Below are 21,051 nucleotides of genomic sequence, written 5' to 3' on the forward strand. Positions count from 1 at the left end.
CATAATTATAAACAAGCACGTGGGATTAACATAAGCTTAATAGAGTTTCTGTTAACTTCCCCGCAATTAATGAGTTAGTTTAAACGGACAGAAACAGAATATACTATTCAGCATACATATTCGTGGTAAAAATATCGTCTTTGAGGCACCCACAATGGAAGATTTAATCCGTTTCGAGAGTGTTGGGTGCAACAAGTTTACTTTTTGCATTGCGACACGATTATCGTCCGTGCGGAGTGCAAATAATGTTCGGGATTAAGTTTAAGTCGGTATATAAAACGGAAACGCGGCACGAATAAACTCCTTGCTTAACGAATGCGCGAAACACGATGCCAACCAAATCTGCCGTGTTCTGTTCACTAATCGTTCTCGCCTTCGGGGTAAGTTACTGTTCTCCCTTAATCTTCCTGCTGTTTTGTCTATGTTAATAATGGGATTATATCGTTTACACAATTATTTTAATACCAAATATGGTTTTAAATTTAATTCACTACAAGTTATTTATTTATTACTGAACGTTTTTTATTGGGATGAAATTTATTTGCTTGAGATATTTAATGTTTTAATCTTGTATATAAATATGAACTTAAAAATTTATTAACTGATTATAAAAGGCAGGATTATATTTAATACCAAAAATAAATAAATAAACCATAAAAGTTTCAAATTTGTATTAACCCAAATTAAAATATTTTAGGTCAAAGTCCATTGTGATTCATCTTCGGAATTGCTCTCGGGGATTGAGAATGATAGCAAAAGTGCAATTAACAATCTAACCTCATTAAATGGTACAGTTCAAAACGAAGTTAATGAACTTTTATCCACTGTAAATTCGACTGTCCAAAGTGTTGTAGACAATTTAATAGATGAGTTAGATAAAATTTTAGACGGAGCACATGGCAAAAATGTTACACAGTGTGATGCTACTGGAACATTAAATACAATTTTGGGTTTAGCCGAGCCAACTGTAAATCAAGTTTTTGTGTGTGTGAATAACATTGTTAATAAGGTTGATGGTCTTTTAAATGATGCTCTAAATAATGTTAATAAAATTCTGAAAAACGCCTTAGACTTAGTTGGTAACATCGTGAGTTGTGGACTCTTAAATTTACTTTGTGTTTTGAAGATTACAGCATCTTTAGGGGGATTACCTAATGACATATCTAAAACACTGACAGGTACGAGTTTTTATCATTTTATAAGTTACATGGTACATATCTTTTCTAATTTTCAGATGCCTTAAACGATGTGGGGAAACTGTTGGATACTGTACCTAATTGTTTGAGTACCAATTTGGATTTACTTCAAAAAGCTGGAACGAATTTACTTAATAACCTTACTGAATGTATCGATGATCTGTGACCAAAAAATAATTATATAATATATAACTATAAATGTAATATTTTGTTTTTAAAGATGTAATAGAATGAATTACGTCTTAAGGGTGTATAAATTGTATGATAGATACATTCTTCTGGGAGGATCATTTTAAGATATAATATCTTGAGCTAAAGAGAATGAGAGTTAAATGTATAATAAAATCGTAAATGAGAAAATATAAAAGAAAATACGTAAAATTTGAATAACTTATATATAATTGGCTTATTGTAAAAGTTTCATAAAAAGTTTATTTATTTATTAAATTAACAATCTGTTGTTATCTGTAGCTCTCGATACTCGAAACTGAAACTCGAAATTTTTATTCATTCTCGAATTAGAAACAATCAATTGTTTTAGAAAGAATAATTCAATAAAATTAACGAATGAGTTTTATAAAATTTTTAATTAGTTTCCTTAAAATTTAATAGTTCCCTTAAACTTAAAAATATAAAAGTTTTATGACATAAATAAAATTCTAAATTGGACTCCATTTTAAATATTAAATAAGCCATATTTAGCAATTTCTTTCTTGTTTTAAAATTCTTCCTTTGTTTTTATCTTTTCATAATTTTTATAACATTTATAATTATTTAATTTAGGAACTGTTGTCTGTTTGTTGATATTAAATTTAGCTTTTTATTGTCCCTCCATCCCAATAATTCATACAGTGTGTATTCGAAAGAAAAAAATTGGAATAAGTGGTAAAGAACCAGCTAATCAAACATTATGTCATAGTAGTTTAATATAAATATAGATAAATCTAAGTTTGTACTGATATTAAACACTATATTAATGATAGGAAACTTGGGGAAAATAAATTAATACTTAGGTGTGATTAAAGAAAGCATAAAATTTAAACATTATAATCATGTTTTAAAAACAATTTCTAAAAAGAATATTTATTTAGGTGAGTTAGACTTCACTTTTATTATTGTACGTCAGATTTGTTTAATTTTGAATGAATTAAATAAATTTCAATAACTACAAAATAAATACATAATAAAAGTATATGTAGTATAATATAATATTGAAGACTAATAAATATACTCCAATAATAGATATATATTCGAACTTATTTATAAAATTAAAAACCATTACTCATATCATATTTATCAAGAAAAGTGATTAATGTTATTGGTATTCATAAATAAAATTCTACAGAAAATTAAATATTTAATCAAATGTTTATTTTATAAAGCTTGACGAATATATAATTATCAAATAACATTATAAATATTATAATAACTTTCAAATGTTTAAGGGAAAATTAGAAAATATATATTTGTGTAATTTTCGTTTTTGTTTATTTAGAATTTGTGTGTTTGATGTTTTATATGTATCTACATTTTGTATTGTATTAACGTTTGCTAAATAAAGTTATTGTTATTATTTTAACAACCCACCTAACCCATCACAAATTCACCAAATCACGTTCGAGAATTTAATTCTCAACAGCTCAACAAAGATACATTAAAGCACTCCCCTCATAGCAGAAACACTGCATGAAACACATTTTTGTTTGAGTAATACAATTATGTATTATTTGGAAATATAAAGATGAAAGAGCACAAATCATTCCAAAATAAAAAATATGTCAGTGTTCACAGAGTGAAAATCAACAATTACATTACATAAAAAATGCCTTTTCCCCCACAAAAAGCATCAATCAGTGCGAGATTTCATTTCGGTAATTGGCCTTTAGACCTCGCAAAGATCACGCACGTCACAGAACATACGTCATAATCAATCAGCGCGATTCCTATGCTAACAATCAGCAGTTTTCTTGATGCGCGTGAAAAATCATCGCTATATGTTCGCTGACACTAATTAATGGTCCCTCGGGTTTTTTTCCCCGTCCGGATTTGAATCCCGTTTGAAGGAAATTGATTGCAACAAATGTACTAACGTCAACGGGAATTTATTGTGAATTGTTCTCGATTAATTGATCAAAAATAGATCAAAGATTATTTTAAAATGATATAATTTAAATACGCATTCCATTTTGTTGTTGTTTTACTGAACATTTAAATAAAATAATTCATTATCTGTAAAACCAATAAAACTAATTGATTTTGTCTTCAGGGACGATGATTTATACATAAAACACAATGACACACACAAAAAAAACTAAATTTTGTTTTTTTTTTTAATCTAAACTGTTTATCTCAGATGTGTCATTGACAGGAAACAATTAAATACACAATACAATACAAATAAGTAATTTCTTCTGTTGCACTGCCCACTGATAGGATGTGGTGCACAATTTCAAGTCTACAACAGAGTCCTTTGATATTATTGAGTATTGAAGTAATTAGAACTGTTCTCAGATAATTGAAAAACGAGATATTGGAAGTTCTTTGAGTGTTCCCTCCTTTATAACAGGATTTGAAGTCATTGTTCGCACTTCAAGCACATATGTTATACTTTTTCTTTAATAGTTTAAAACTCTGTGCAATTGATTACATTCCTTTTTAAAATATGTCAACCTAAACAAGCAATTGCAATTTGAGGGTGACATTCACGCATGATAATTCAGTTCAGGTGCTCACAAAGATGTTGATAATTAGTGGAGGCACGGCACCAGTTCAGTCCAAAGCAAACGTATATATACCTCGAGCCTATTTACATTTATCGCATCAACCATATGTGATTAATGCAGTAATGAATCAAAGGTTGATGCTGTTTACGAATCTCGTCGCTTTGACACAATAATTACGGTTAGTTTGCCGTTTGTTACTTTCTCGAGGGTTTGTTTGTTTTGGATTAGGAAACGTTCGAGTCGCAGTTATTGGACACTCCGGACGATGTGACGTTGAAGGAGATTTACTTTTCCCCGATCGACAGCGGGTAGGGAAAAAAGGGTCGCATAATAGAAGGTTTGTGCGAATCTTTGTTGCTTACACATCGGACCGATTAAGGGTTTGTGTGTTTTAGTGGGCGAATTGCCTCACATACTCCATGACCACTTTTCTTCAGCGGGGATTTTCCCCAGACCTTTCAGTTTAATATACTTTGAATTGTTATTTTTATACCTGCGAGAAAATGATACTTTTTGTTTCCTGCGGATTTGTAAATATTGATTTAAATGAGACAAATGTCTTAATAAATATAACGTTCTTATTTCCCGTATATTTGGTTCTAAATGTAAACAATTTGGATAGTGGTATTAAATTATCAAAATAAGTTTTAATAAGTAATGTAATCTCCTGCATAAACTAAATAAAATTACATCAACAACAGAACTTTTAAACCAGTGATAACACTAATAATACCAAGTTCCTTAGGAAATTAATAAAACAAAATTAATTATACTAAACAAGAGGTTATTAACGGATACAGCCAGTCCTCCTTTGATCTATGAATAGCTTTGACGCTCCGTGTCATACTCAAAATTAATATGAACAAATAAATTCTAGATTCATCATTTTTTTCTAGGAATATAAGTAATAATAAAATAAGTTTTTAAGATGGCGGTTTTGAGTGTAAATTTGTCATTGAAGACGTGATATCATCGAGTATTCATTGTTTTGTGGTTTAATATGAGAAATTACACCACATACTCTTACAGAACCACCTCCAAAAGCATCACATGAAGCCATGTTTTGTTCATTACATCTTTCACTAAGTCCTTTCTTCTGGTTATCCAAGCTTGGATTATTATTATTACATTTTGAGAGACATTATAAATTTCGTCAACTTGTAGTTGACTCAGATTGTCATGTTTCAAAATTTTAATTATAGAGGATCTTCACATGAAAGTCTTCTTTGAGGGATTTTACTTTTACAGATAAATGAACGGAATAAAATGTGTTCAAATCCTCAAAATGTCGTTAATGGTATAGTATTAAAATATAAAATGAAAAAATTTAAAATATATAGAGCTGGAAATATTCAAATAATAATACTGATCAAAATAAAAACAACATATTTAAAATGCTTTTTAATCTATTTATTCCAGGAAATTCAAATTATCCATTTTAAAACGCACTCACTATATTTGAATTAAAACAATTTATTTGTGAGAATCCCATTCCGAGCTTCGTTTAATAACTTCGACTATAATTATACTCACTATTTACGTTCACATATTTGTTTTCAGTCGTTGAAGCGGTCTTCCATGATTCAGATCCACCAATCCCGTAGGCAAGAAAGTTTTCCGGACCGTTCCCGCAACAACACTGATTTTGTTGTACAACTAATTGGTTAACTCATTGTTATAACTAAAATCGTAGTGTTTTAACCCTTGGAAAAGTCGCATAATGGATGTGACGGCTCGTTGGCAAATTAGTGGGAGTATTGTTTCTTGTAATATTCATACCGTAACCCCCTCAAAGCGAAATTCAATTTCCTGGGCCGTTTGTGCGCAACGCAAACAATATTGTTAGATAATAATTTAGGGAGTGGATAACGGTAACAAACAAACCCATACACAATATAGTACACAATAAAGGTAGCAATTTCGCAACGGTTGCCGACAATGGCACGACAAAAGAAACACCGGGACAATCGCGCGAAGAAATAAACAAAGCGTTCGGGAATATTTCAGGATTAGCGTTCCGGGGAAAGTGGAAAAAATACGCCGTCTTTAGAGTTTAGTGTTTACGTTACAAAAACAAATTGTACGGCATTTATATCAATTACGGAGAGACGATGCACGAAGAGAAATGATCCGGATCTTGATGTATCAGAGTCAGACGTTTCCAATAATATAACTCTGGCTTACAGCCTCTCTATCATTCATATCCCACTATTATTTTCTATAATTGTTGGCTCAATAAATATAAAAATCACACTTATATTTTTATTATGAAGGCATTTATGAAAATTGAATTTTTGAATTTATGGAGTTACATAGATATTTTTGAGTATAACTCGAGATCTGCCTAAACAATCGTTCAAATTAAAGATGAATAAACAATAACAACTTTTATTTATATAGTTTTGAGATTAGTCTAGTTGTTCAGAAACCAGAGAATTTAATAACTTAATAAAGTTAGTTATTCGGTCAAAAATTAATGTCTAAAATTCACGTATCATGTTTAATGTAATAATAATATTAAAAAAGAGCCAGAATATTTTATTAAACAATTTTATTACACCAAAGAAAAATTTCAATTGTTTCAATAAAAGGGATAAAACACGGAAAAAATATAAAAAACTATATTTTAGTCAACACTGTAAAATTCATAACGTTCAATTTTCATTTTCAATAGCTTATTTTTTCGTAAAAGTGTCATCTTCTCGTAAAATAATTCAAACTGGACTTAAATTTGTAATTTCAATTACTCCCAATCTGATATGTGAATGTTCAGCATCTATTTTTGTCAGGAAAAAGTTGTAGAGAGTTGTAGAAAATTCATTTATCTCTAATATGAATGCCTGTTTAGTCAAACCGGTCGGTTAGATTTCGAGTTATAGTCAAAAATTCCGGAATAACTCAATTTTATAAATTCATTCATTCATTCATCATAAAAAAATTAAATGTTACTGTTAAGTTTGAAATTAATCAGGCCGAAACACTCAAACAATCATGACGGATAGTCAGGTGTATTTTTTGGCTGCACGACACGTGTGCCGGTAGCTAACAAGCAACCGGCGACAAAACTAATATTTGAGACAGTGCTTGATTAAACTTCGTCAGCACTATAGGTAGTTTCCTAAACTTCATTAAACAATATTCGAACTGAGTGTGTGTAGGGCTGCCGCGAAATTATTACACTTAATCCGCAAGATTGGAGTCGATATCATTTTAATCTAACCGAAACAAAAGATTTACGACGAGCAGGAAGTTGGGAATGGATTTTCCGGTGAAGAATTTAATAAACATAATGGAAAAGTGGTGTAAAATTAGCCAAAAACTTTTTCACCCATTCATTATCCTTCATCATCGCATTATCCGCGTTCAAAAGCCAGTTTAAACGTGGCGAATAACCTTAATACCTAACAAGCAGTGAGGCGAACAATAACAGGACCCAGAAGATGTTCAATTAGGACGGCGACGATTCTCTGGCGGTGTGTCGATCATCCGAGTCGACAGGTACGACCGCCGACGAGAATTAATCCCACCGCTGCAATCAGGTGCGGATGTGACCGGAAGGGCGCTGTCCTGGTTTAATCACGGTAACGAGGTTAAGGAATGAAATATTTTTCGGTTCGTACTCGCGTAACTGTGTTAGCGGCTGATGAAAAATCCCGAACGAAATTGCATGACACATTTCCAGTTCTTGGATGGGCATCTTCGTCCTGCAAAAAATTAATTGAATAACTAAAATATTCAAGGGACTTTTTAGTAATTATATAGTTAAAGTCGAAGGACAAACTAATAAACCAGCAAATAATATGTACAGGATGATTTTCATGTTTGAAAGATAATAATGGATAACGAAATGTCACATGCAACTGTACAAAAAGAACGTTTTTTCAGTATTTAAAAGTAACGATCAATTTGCGTTCGGATTTTAGTAAATTTTTGAGCATTCAGAACGCAAAAATATAAAAGAAACAAAAAACTACGTATCAATGAAACACTTTATGTGGAACAGGAGAAAAAAAATTGAGCCATTCGGATAAAAACAATCGTTTCCATAAAGCACACTACAAACACTTGGCGAGCGCAAAATTTACATTTTTAAAAGCGATTTGAAACAATTTTACAATGAGTCGAGATCGATCGTTTTCCCGTTTTTGGTATACCCGTAATTGGTACATATTCCTTTGTGCTCAGAAATTCGGTGCATCGTTTGATACAATAGACACAATTATTGTTTCATTTTTTATTTATACAATTGTTAGTTCATTAGTGAGTCGAAGTGGATAGGAAAAATGGTTTTGTTTCATTAAAAAGCATAAAATGTTTGTGAACGAATTGAAAATTATTTTTTACGATAAAATTGGAAATGACATATCTATAAATGTCTAATTTGTAGATTGATTATCAAATAATTCAATAATAGTAATAAAGTACATAAACAAATTATATATTTTACTACCTTAATTAAAAATTAAAGAGACTTCCATTTATCAAAACATTATCTAAGGTAAGTTATTTCTTATTTTTAAATATCCTTAAAAAGTCTAGTATGTAACTGTATACTCTATAAAAGTGATCTTTTTCATATTTTATAAATTTTATGCAAAAATCATAGAATTTTACTTTAACCTCAATTTCAGATTGAAAATGAAAAGAGTGACATATGTAGCTGATATTTTCTCTTTTTTCAATAAAATGAATGTTCATATGCATAAAAAAATAATTTTTCGAAAACACGGATATTTTACCTTGCACGGATGTTTAACCATCAACACCTCATCAGTAAATGACGGAGTTATTCTTCATCTTGGACTGTAAAGGTGCATTCCTGATATTGGTAATGCTGAAAACTGGATTCCAAACCCGTTTATGGTGACAAATGGAAGCAATAAAGTTGGCATTATAAATCATTGCTGGAAATGTTCGTAGATCACCCTCTTCAAGGTGATTTTAAAAAGATATATTTGATTGCTTTTTTGGTGGTAAGACAAGAAGAATATTCAAAGCTTTCAATATAAAACGGTGAAATTTTTTTGCCTTTCGTACTTATGTTAGATGTAAGTAATGGATATGAAACACAGGAATCGACTGAACGCCGAATTTAAATTAATATTAAAATTGAACAAAACTACATGTAATCAACAACAAAAAACCATCCCGTCTATAACATTAATATGATATTTTTTGCTGCATATGTAAATTATCTGTCTACGTTTTTTTAAAGGCTTTGCTGTTGTCTTGAAAGTCTAATAGGGGTGGAAAGAGCTATAAGTTTGCGAAATCCTTGTCTATATGATCAAGTAAAGAATGCATTGGTTTTGATCTGTTTTCTGTGATACTTAATGTTTGAAACTTTGGAAATATGGAAAAAAGTCATAAAATCTCTTTGAATATATTTTTTTTTAAATTAGAGTAAAACACTATACAATGACTCTTTGTATTCCAGTATTTAAAATTAGGTCTTTTTATTATTTTAAAATCAGAGGATAACTAAATAATGGAATTCTATAATTTTCTATGGAAAAAATTAGCGGTCATAATTAGAGATTGTTAAAAGTTTATAGCTAAATAAGTCAATCGTTTCCTGCATTAATAAAAAATTTAAGGTGGCAGCAACCAAAAATGTTCATCTAGTTCGAAAAACTTGAAAAATCGATAAATGGATATGTCAATGTCCAAAAAGAATCCATTCTTATCGTCAACTAAAATTAAACGGATAGAGGAAATGGGACTTGCTGAAATTTAGTTTAAGGACTATGAGAAAAAGGTTAGTTGATGGGGGTTTGTTTGATTAGAGACCTGTAAAGAAAACCCTACTTTATACTACTTCAAATGGTCAGGATCACGTTCAAGTCTACATTTAATTTATTTAAAAATTGCGGTTTAGGTTATGTCGTACTCACTGTGAAACAGGGTAGTGGTTTAATGGTACGGAAAGGCTTGTCTGCTTGTATGTACTGAAATTTATTAAACAACAATTAGCTTTCAAAATAGTTCCAAAAAGTAACGATAACAATCTCAAAAACAAATCCAAAATTATGACGGATTGTTGTGTGGGATGCTTTGCCTTAACTGAGGCTCCAAATACCAACCCCACAGAAAACAGGTAAGATCAAGTTATTACTGAAATTCAATATAACAATTACACAAATTTAAACGAATTCTTCACAGCAATTCAAGACGCTTGGAGGAATACAGGCACATCTTATATTCAGAAATTAGAGATGTGATGAAATGGTAAAGAAATAAGAATGTTATATGGAGCATTAATGTTAAATTAAACGTTACTCATTCAATCAATAAAATTTTTTTTCAAAATTAACGTTACTATATTTAAGGCCAAAAAAATAATTGTAACATTTTATAGAATAAAAAAATATTAGTTTTTGGAATAGATAGTTAATAAATCTAAATTTTGTATGCTTTACTAAAATGTAACAAATATTTTGAGTACTGTGGTGAATTATTAACGTTTAAATGAGGGAAATTTTCAGTGAACTAAATAAATTTTTGCAAATATTTGCATCATAAATATGTACTAAAGATTTATTTGCCTGATTAATAATTGATTTATTGGAAAAATATTTTTTAATTAACAAACTAGTATGAAAACAATGTTGCCAAAATATACAATGGTTAATATTTGTCACATTGCTTTTTTTAAATTAATTACCATCGAATTGATGAAAAAACAAATATGCTAAACACACACCGAAGTCAATTAATGTTTCCACACGAGTCCACAAACCAAATAGAAATTGTTCGTATCGAACAATTAGCTGAGCACGTTAAAATCAAACAATACATGCACATTTTAAGGGATTTGGTCGATTATGAACCCCGTCAGACCCCATAAATCCCTTACGGTGATGAAGTTATGCCGTCCATAAAAGATTCGGTCGATGATCCGGTGAAATACGGGTCTTCATTTGAGAAAAATGCGCCGTAAAACGTCGTAAAAAAGAAACGGAGACAGACGGTAAAATAAATCTGCCGGGCGTCGAAGGGCCGCGCCCCCGCCGAAATTATCTGATACAAAAGGTTACGGCTTTTTCGCGCCCGTAAAAATATAAAAGGGACCGGTTTTTATTTTCCGAACGTAAATTAAATGGCTCTGACGAAAGTTACGCCGGTCTGTGTTTTATTCGCGGGCGTTTCGGACACCTGCAACAAGTTATCGTTTCGTCGGTGGTGCAGGGTGCCGAACTGATGGCGTGGTTGTTTTTTCGAAAGACGCTAACAAACGGTCCGACAAACGGAAGTGGAATTTTGGTTGGGGAAGTGATTTATCAAGTTTTTATCGATGTTTGGACAAAGGACAAAGTTGAGGACCTAGTTTTTTTCATGTCATTTTTGGGTGACATTTTACACACACCATAAATATCATCAAATTTTCATGAATTTGTTATAAAGTACAAACAAAAACATAAGAATGTATTGAACACTTTGTAAACAAATTTGTTGTATTTCAAAAAAGAAAAAAAACATTTTAAAAGAATCTTTGAATAAATAAATATAAATTTTATACTTAAAGCGATAATATTAATGATAGGATAGAACTTGCCTAATTCGAATTATTATTCTTTAGTAGTAATAAAATAATAGTAATAAAATAATTACTATAATAATTTTGCATGTACTTTAATCTCTAGAATTTTTAAATGAAAATAACAAGGTAGTTGATACTAACGCCCCAAGTTATTCAAATATTCAGATGCAATCAAAGTCATCTTTCGGTTCAGTTGATTTTTTTTCGAGGGAGAATAATAATATGGTAATGTCAATTTTCTAAAATGTTAAATTGAAATTTAAAATGTTTGTTAACTGTGAAGGTAGATAAGGATAATAGGAAGAAGAAAGATTTAGATGCACAGTTCAAATTTCCTGTCAATATGCTACTGGGTGATTCACGTAATTTATATAATAGAAGTTTAAGGAAAATTGAAAAAGCAATTAACATATAACTTGACTTGAATTAGTTTCTAATTTTATTTTTCTATTATTTTAAATAAAATTGTGTTCCATATATAACTAAAAGTAAAAGATCTATTAATTTTTATTCGGATTGATTGCCTAACTTAAATGTCAGTAAAGCCACCAATTTTTAAGTTAGAAAGCTCGCATATACGTTAATCAAGAACCTTCCTGTAGGGAGATATTATTAGGACTCCCAATTTTTACATTTTCATTAATTTTGCGTATCTTAAAATATTAATTCATTAAAAGACCATAACTGTTTTACCATAATTAAAATGAATATTAACAGAGATTTTAAAATGTAATGTAATTTTGTCAGATACAAAACAAATGCCATTCATTTTACATTTTTGGTAAAATCTCTTCTTCATTTTATCTACTGTAACCAAATTAAACATAAAAACGAACGCCCTGTATAAAATTTGAGAGTAATAATAATGTTTTTTAAAAGATTTAAAATTAACAATCATTTTACTATTAATCTGACTAATTTTTTATAAGAAAAAGTTATTAACTCAATAACATAGCTTTACATGCACAATTTAAAAATCTAAAAATAGACATCTATAGAAAGTAACAAGGTTGACGTCACTTTCGAAATAGGAAAAGAAATATTATTCAAAATAGCTCAAATCAAGTTATAATTATTATATAAAGTTCAAATCAAAGCCTTTTCCTGCTCTCCATAAACTACTGAATTACCCTGTATATACAATTTTAAATAACAAGTGGTAGCAATAAACGCAGAAGGCATTGTGTCTATGATGACAAGCTTTGATAAAATTGGTGACCATGGCACGCAATATAAATTTGTTTTTTTTTTAATTTTTATTTTTTTTGTTGGAACAGAGAGGGGCAAATGTAAAAACCCCTCTCCGGGTACCGATCCGGAGATCATAACCAAAATGCTTCTCATATGCGATTACTCACATATAGGGAAAACAGGGCGTATATATTTGCATATACGGGTTTACTGAACCAGAAGACGTGGGACTGACAAAGATGCCAGCCCCCTGTCAACTGAGTTCGGAAGAACAAGTCCAATCTGAGGAAGATCCGAGATCTTCCTGGGTATGGATTGGACTTGCAGTTAGATCCGTTGGCTTCCCACCACCACTGGCTTGTGGAGCGGTACTGAGCCCCAGGACCACGACAAGGTGGATCCATCCTGATGCATAAAAATTTGTCTTAGGTAATAATTTAAGCATTGTATTCATATTACAAAAATGTATGTATTTTACTAATAAATTATTATTTCTAACAGCCGAAGATAAGAATAAAAAAGAAAATTAAATAAACTTTTGTAGTGTATAAAAATAATGTTCCCGACTATGTGGATCATACGGTGTATTTTTATATTTTATATTTTTCTTATGTAAGGGACAAAAAAATATCGACAATTTTCTCTCTTTTTTTCCTTATATATTTTCTACAACCACAATTTTCTCTAACATGATTTTTTTACTTGTCCCTTTATACTCGAGTTAGGGAAGTTTCACAGCACGTTTAATTTGATAAACCTGATCTACTTGAATTTTGTTGAAATTTTTACATGTTTTATACCCGATTAAATACGTATTTTTCAATTTTTTTACTAAACCAACAAAAAATACAGATTTTTGTAAAACAATAAAAGATAATTGTAACTCAATATTTAACTAAACAAGTTTTTTTTCGAATTGTTCAATTCAAACAAAAATATTTTTTGAATAGATTTATGAGTTTTTCTATTTTAACTAATGATTTTTAAAATTTAAACCTTTAATTTATAAAATAACATTTTTTACGCATTCTAGAGTACTTTTATAGGGCAAAAAATATAAGAATATAGTTTTTTCCCCGTTTTAACCACTTACCTATATATATATATATATATTTATATATATATATATATATATATATTTATATATATATATATATATATATATATATATATATATATATATCAGTTATTTGTAGTTGTACTTAAATTAGCATCTAGAGTGAAGGGCAATCCCGATCGAGATGAGTGAATTTGTTAGATAGGTAACTCAGTTCTGCATCTAGGGGAAAAAGCTAAGTATAGCCGATCAAATTTCTATTCAATTGTCATATTTGAATCTCCAAATCGATTTGAAATTTCATGAGGTGTAACTCAACTATTTTTCATTCAATTGAAACCTACATTTGTACTGCCAACTACTGATATAAAAACAAAATTAAGTTAAGGAAAATGGGATGAAACAATTGTCCTAATTGTCCTAAGATTTGCTACATTAAACAGTTTTATTTCAAATATTTCTTTCTAACCCAAAAATCTTATGGAATATAAATTCAAAAAAATGTTTTTATAACTTCTTCATACGAAAGTAAATATTTGCAACAAAAAACGTGCCAATTTTTAATAATTCTGGTTCAAATCTATTCGATTTGGTATTTCTAATCTTAGAGAAATTAATGATTATAAGATACAAAAATATAGTACTATCTTATCAGCTAAAATTTATAGCAATTGAATATTTTATCATATTTGTCAAAAAATATTTACTTTTTTGAAGTAGATTAAATTAATATTAATTGCGTTCCAAGCTTTTAAACCTTTTTAGAAACAAAGTAAACAGTTCACATCACATTCTCCATTTAATTGCTTCATTATCCCAATTCCGGACAGCTCGTATTTAATTCCCACTTTTACAAATTCGTTAGAAAATAAAATCATCTAATATATGCATAACAACAAATAAAACATAACGAAAATCCACAAACTCAAAAAATCCAAACATATGAATCAAGGACTCACCAACAGAAAAGACTGCCCCTTAATTCGATTATCAATAATACGATGTAAATTCCGATGGGGTCAATCGACAATGGGTTCGAATCAGCGGATACCTAACATTGTTAGAGCCTGTCCCTGCGGTCGTGTACAATAAATAACTCCTGGGGGGATTTTCGGTAGACGTGTCGACACGATAGTCGACACATCCCGTCTTCGATCCTTGATGTGGAGGAAAATACCAATATTTCGAATCGATTTTAAATCCAGCGGCTCTTGTTGAATAATTCGTCGGGATGAAATGTGTTTTGTTCGGAAAGTTGCGCGTATGTTAGTTTCTAATAGCTAGCAGATTAGCTAATGGAAGATAAAAGGCTCCTCAGCATCCCATCGCGGATTTCGCTTGAATATGTACATGCGTTGAAACTATTCCTGCAATCCATTATAATGGATTAGATGTTAATAATTTACTTTCGCCTTCTGTTCGTCAGACTTGGCGAACTTTTATATCACACGCCCGTTTATGTTCCCAATCAGCAATTTAAAAAGAACCACCACAAACGTACACACGTAATGCAGTCAATGCAAATAATCCGCAAAAACCGTCCGAAATGAATTCGGCACGCCGAACATAATGGACTCATTTGGATTCGGAGTGAAAAAAAAAACGTGAAAAAGTGAAGTGAGCAGGATCATGATGACTTTATTTTTCAATCAGTCACCGAGCACGGAATACGTGAACAAATTTTCGCTGTCACGGGCCGAGAAAAATGTCGGGTAGTTTTTAAATTGGATTTTTTATTTACGTTTTTCGTGAATTTGTTACGAGTTTTTCGATCAATATTAATGTGCTAATGGGAGCCGATTTGTGCTCATTTTAAAGAAACATTTTTTTTAAAACGCACAACATTAATATCAATTTCAACTTTTCTTTTTTTTCCATTAACTAAGAGGGTCGTTCAAGTTTTTAAAAAGGGATAGAAAAATGAATAAGTTTAGCGGATATCTGTTTATTTGTCAACATTATTCGCTTTTAGCTCCTTTCTTCTTCAACTTTTTTAACTACCTAAAAAGTAAGATTTCAGAGAGTACTTAAAATATGCTACTGTTTGTAGGATAACTCCTTTATTCGACGAATACTGTTTGTTATTCGTCGAGCCATTTTTTTGAGTTTGAACAAAAATTGGCAAACTTAATGAATAAGATGATTTCATGACTTTAATGAAACTGTACATATGTGTGCACACATACCTTGTCCTGATGAAAAATGATGAGGACATTTTTTATTCATTCGCCCAACCTGTGCAAGCTACATATAACATTTATTTATTTAGTTACTATTTTTTCTCATCTTTCACATTTAACACTTAATCCTTTATTTATTCCTTTGTCTGTGGATTGTAGTAGTGTGTTGTTTATATTTCATCCATAGTTATGTATCGTCATAAAAACAAGTTAGCTTTGATCTCTTTCTTTTTTAGTTTCTTGCTTCAGTAGATGATAAAAGTGAAACGATGTAATGAATATAATTGATACTTTGACACCTGTTTAGTGACGTTTAATAAAAACCCATTTTCAATACTGTGAGTAATTTCTCTTTGATTTTTTAAAGTCTTATTATATTGGTACGTCAAAAAGTTTTTCATGTTTTTAAAAAAATATATATATTCAATTATATTTGGATTTTTAATTATTATGAGAAAATAAGATAGATTTATTATTTTTTTAAAATTAAATAGAGAAAGTGGAAGGAAAAAGTCCTGAATATTCCAATATTCTTGAAAAATAGGATAATTTGTATCCAACCAACGGAGATCTCCAAATAGGTATTGATTAAAAAACTATAACTATATTATTACTATATATATATACTATATATATATATATATATATATATATATATATATATATATATAGTATATAATTATACGTTTAAATATCCATATTATTGTCAGTTATGCAGTATTTTGATCTCTGATTCTCTGATCAATTTCTTCTCAAAGGTTTTCCATTAGATTGAGGTCTGGGTTTTGTGCTGGCCAAGGCATGACACGTACTCTTTGAGAAGCAAATCTCTCTTTAACTAACTTAGACGTATGTTTCGAATCGTTGTCGTGCTGGAAGGTCCACCTTAAACTGATGTTGCCTGCGTCACATGAAAGCATATGATTCTAGAGAATGTCACGATAAACAAAACGATCCATTATCCCGTTTAATTTAACCAGCCATGCCAAACCCAGAAAAACATACCAAACCATAGCGTCTCCTCCACCATGCTTCACAGTGTGTTTAGTGTACATAGGATTATACTTTTCATTAATGTCCTCTCAGCTATGAAATTCCATCAGATTTGATTAATTGGAACCGACTTTCATTGGAAAACAAAATTGTTTTTCATTACCCATCTGTCCAGTTCACATGTTCTCTTGCAAATAGTAGTTTCGCTGCTCTATAGTTTGCAAAAATGAAGAGCTTATTTGTTGGTTTTGTACCATAGGACTAGCTCTTTTTAGTCTTCGTTTTATGGTATTCACCAACATACTGAGTTAGTTTATTTTTTGATTTATGCGGGATGTGCTGATAAAAGTGTCACGAACAACAAGCGTTTTTGTTTTCCTGCCCACAGTTCTGTTAGTCTTGCGTTTTCTACCTCTTTTGGGAACTTCTTCCAGTGTATTCCTTCTGTTAAAATTGGAAATCGTCTTTGAAATGATCGATTTGTTTAAATTTAAATGTATTGCAATTTTACACTGTTTTTCACTATTTCGGAACTTTTTTACAATTTGTTGTTTAATGTGTATCGTTAAATGAACATTTCTAGGCATTTTTAGCTTTAAGGAACGATGTCGGGCACAGAAATAAATTATAAAATCAATTGTATTGATAGATTGCTTTACTTATGAGCTCTGTCCGAAATAAAATGTTGTATAAAAACGTAAATAGTGTGTTTATTTTGTATATTGTTTAGGGATTCGAGTTAATTAACGTATAATTACTTTTCTTTGTGGTCATTGTTTCAACCTTTTCTTCAAGTTGGAAGTAGGAAGGGATAGTATGACCCTTTACGAGTACGATTCGATCAACTGTTAAAATGATAAGACGTCAAGAAGACATTTGGTTAAATTACGATACTTTTAGAATAACCCTATAACTGTAAGAGAATGTTGTTAATTAACAAAAATGTTTTGTCATTAGCCTAAAAATGATATTTTAAAAAATACTCGTAAATGTCAATCGAATTTGTAAAGCAATTAATCAAATCGATTTGATCTCGTATCATAAATCCTAATAAAACGATCGTCTATTAATTGATGATCAATCGCGTATTTTCGAAATACGTTGATTTCATCCTATTTATATTAAATTAGCCGCCAATGTGAGTATTTACGCATTAAACATCAGTAAATTACTGTGTACTTTTATCTGTTACGCTGATCAGAAGTTCAATAATTGCATAACAACACTAAATCATCGCAGAATGGACACGAAATATTGACCAATGTTAATAAATACGGCGGTTTAATTAAAAAAAAAGCCTCATTGCTTTACAGATAAAACTAAATTATTTTTTGGTTCAGTTTTACTAAATTTGTGAGCGACTAAAGTAAAACATTTTTTTTTATGTCTGTATAACCATCTTCAATAATTGGCTAAAGAAAACATAGTCGAGAAACTCACAAATACTAATGGAACATATTCGCATTAATTCGTAGAAAACTCGAGCGCAACTCCATCAAAAGTTCCCATGCAGAAATCTGAAAAGATAACATTAAACAGGCGAGATGTTCGTGAGTTGGGCAGGGTGGCGAAGAGATTCGGAATCAGACCCGTATTAGTTAAGTTCGGGCCTCCGGTAATTGGGAAATAAACAGAAGTCGTTCCGACGCGCCGTGCCACATAAACGTGACGGAATGTTACGAGTATTATTTTCTAATTTAACTTTGCGATGCCGCGCAGATAAGTTTTAATTCTGGACCGTGTCGCCGCCTGCCGTAATGCACCGGAATGGTGGCTCGACTTTTCGCTCCCCCGAAAAACCAAAAGTTCTTTTCCCCTCGGACTGATTTTTCTCTTACATCGCGTAGTAAGTTTGCATTTATCCCGCAATTATGGTCCATTTTTGGTTTAAATTTTAAAAAACTCCCTGTGCGTCTTTTGAAGTGGATAATTTAGATTCCATGGATTAAATGGATTTAAAATATATTTTCAATGTTTTTATTTTGGCCAGCCATTATAAATATTTGCACAGACCGTATTTTATATTTATTTTACTCCATATTTATTAAACATAAAAACAAACCACATTCCATTTGGATTTCAACACATTTTATTCAGTTCAGATATTTCACATTTAAACAATTCAAATTTTGCTATTACATAATAATGAACAATTTTTGTCCAATTATGAAGAAAATCCAAATATTTTTTTCTAAAGTTTCTCCTAAAAAAATAAATATAGCCCCTCTAATTTAAATTTCAAAAATTGTTTCTTACTTATATTTCCATTACTTTGATACAATCAATACGATTGCATCAAAGTAAGTATGGTATGTATTTTCCTAAATTATGTACCTAAATTCAGTTCATAAACATTATCCATAATAAGTGTAGAATCTGGGGGTTTCCCTTCTTTTATTTGTACTATTTTCTACGCAACTAAACATTTTTTTAAAACTACTAAACTTTTAAATTCTTTGCACAATTGAGAAGAAAAAAAGTGATTTTATTTAATTTTGATTAACTCATCATTGTTTGAGATATCTCAATTCCAATATTTAATTTAAGACTGAAATATCTCAAAAACGGCTGTGTTAATCAAAATTAATAAAGTGCAAGCCAAAGCAAAGCTTAATAGTTTTTAAAAATATTCAGTGACGAAGAAAATTGGTTGAAATAAATAAGGGAAACCCCCAGAATCTACGCTACTGTATCATTATGGGTAATATGGAATGACCGCCATGTATTTTAGGATAACACATACCAAATTTTGATCAACTATTTTATAAACATTTTGTATTAGTCACAATATGCTGGGAGCAATAATTCAAATAATGAAGTTCAAAAGAAAAGTGTAACAACGAGTAAGTAACAAAATGAAATTTATTAAATGAAGAATTTTATACAAGTTAAATTAACAAAACGCAAAAAATATATTTTTATTTGTACATATATATATATATATATATATATATATATATATATATATATATGCATACATTTTTCAAAAATGGTGACTATGTTTCTTCGAATTTTTAGCGAGATGTTTCACATACGTATTAACATTCGATGTGTGAGCTAATAAGAAATCCATCATTATTTCAAACAAATGATTATTTAGTTCTTTAGGTCCTTTTAATTTTAGCGGACGTTCTTGATAAGGGTGTTCACTTGAATTTATTGAATCCCCCATAGTCTAAAAAACACAAATTAACATTTTATAATGAAATATTCAATAGATATACTCACAATTACTCAAAAAATTGTCTTAAATGATATACGTGTAACTAAATGTATTGACAAATAAAATTTTGAATTGTGTCATCCATCAATTTGTGACATTTTATTTTTTTTTTAATTATTTTTTAATAAAAATTAAGGAAACAGCCATTTTTCTAAAAATTATGTTTATGTTTGTGAATCGATTTTCTAATTTTAAATTTATATATTAAAATAAAAATAGATTATTACAAATGGCAAGCAAAAATTTTGACTGCTGTCATTAATTTGTCAAATAAAATTTTCCTTCCTTTCAATGTCTCATAATCAGAAAATGTCCCATAAAATTGACGGAGTAATTGAAAAAGATCTTCGCAATTTACTTTTCGAAGTGACGATGAGCTCCCTGTTGGAGCATCCCATCGATAGCGGCGTATTCTTCAAAAATTTCATTAAACGTAACTCCAGCTACAATCGCAAACTGCCCCGACTTGTCGAACGAGCAACCCAGACTCAAGATATAGAAGTCGAAATAGAAATAGAAATAAATATTCATAATTAGCTGTACTTTAAATATAATAAATATACATTGAAATCATCACCTGTTTTATTAACTTTTGTAGGCAATTTTTGGCCGTACAGAAAACGGCAAATCGAATTTCTCGTCTTGTCATACATGGAAATGACATGCAACGCGTGATGTAATATGTGTAGCATGTCAATAGCAGATACACAATAAACTATCCATTAGATCAGACAGAAGCTCGGTAATGCTCTTTATAAAGTTGGCGCGACAACAAAGCTCTTTATAAAGCCACCAGCATCGAAACGGGGCCCGAATACCAAACTGGGGAAATTTCAGCGCATTTCCCAACACTATTTCCGAGATGGGGATGCGAAAAAATTGAATTTCGCGAATCCTGCACGAAAAATATTCACATTTTTACACCTCAATTTTTTTTTCTTAATATTT

The 21,051-nt window shown here is 30.3% G+C and overlaps 1 long non-coding RNA gene across 1 annotated transcript; it reads left to right on the forward strand.

Annotated features, from left to right (window-relative positions):
- Nucleotides 1–330: 330 nt before the first annotated feature.
- Nucleotides 331–1,335, forward strand: LOC126265069 (uncharacterized). The gene is made up of 3 exons (XR_007547620.1): nt 331–380; nt 698–1,178; nt 1,235–1,335. It is a non-coding gene; the product is annotated as an uncharacterized LOC126265069 (long non-coding RNA).
- The last annotated feature ends 19,716 nt before the right edge of the window (nt 1,336–21,051 follow it).

The sequence above is a fragment of the Aethina tumida genome, chromosome 3 (genome assembly GCF_024364675.1).
Source record: "Aethina tumida isolate Nest 87 chromosome 3, icAetTumi1.1, whole genome shotgun sequence".
Lineage (NCBI taxonomy): Eukaryota > Metazoa > Arthropoda > Insecta > Coleoptera > Nitidulidae > Aethina > Aethina tumida.